This window comes from Rhincodon typus, chromosome 27, assembly GCF_021869965.1.
Source record: "Rhincodon typus isolate 14 chromosome 27, sRhiTyp1.1, whole genome shotgun sequence".
NCBI classification, from domain to species: Eukaryota; Metazoa; Chordata; class Chondrichthyes; order Orectolobiformes; family Rhincodontidae; genus Rhincodon; species Rhincodon typus.
Window position 1 is genome coordinate 460,393 of NC_063358.1, and position 308 is coordinate 460,700.

The following is a 308-nucleotide window of genomic DNA, read 5'->3' on the forward strand; positions in this document are numbered from 1 at the left end:
GTATGGGTCAGTAGCAGGCAGGGAATGGGCAGCGGTCAGTGCTGTACAGTTAGTAGCAGCAGGCAGGGAGTGGGCAGCGGTCAGTGCTGTGTGGTCAGTAGCAGCAGGCAGGGAGTGGGCAGCGGTCAGTGCTGTATGGGTCAGTAGCAGGCAGGGAGTGGGCAGCAGTCAGTGCTGTACGGTCAGTAGCAGGCAGGGAGTGGGCAGCGGTCAGTGCTGTATGGTCAGTAGCAGGCAGGGAGTGGGCAGCGGTCAGTGCTGTACGGTCAGTAGCGGGCAGGGAGTGGGCAGCGGTCAGTGCTGTATGG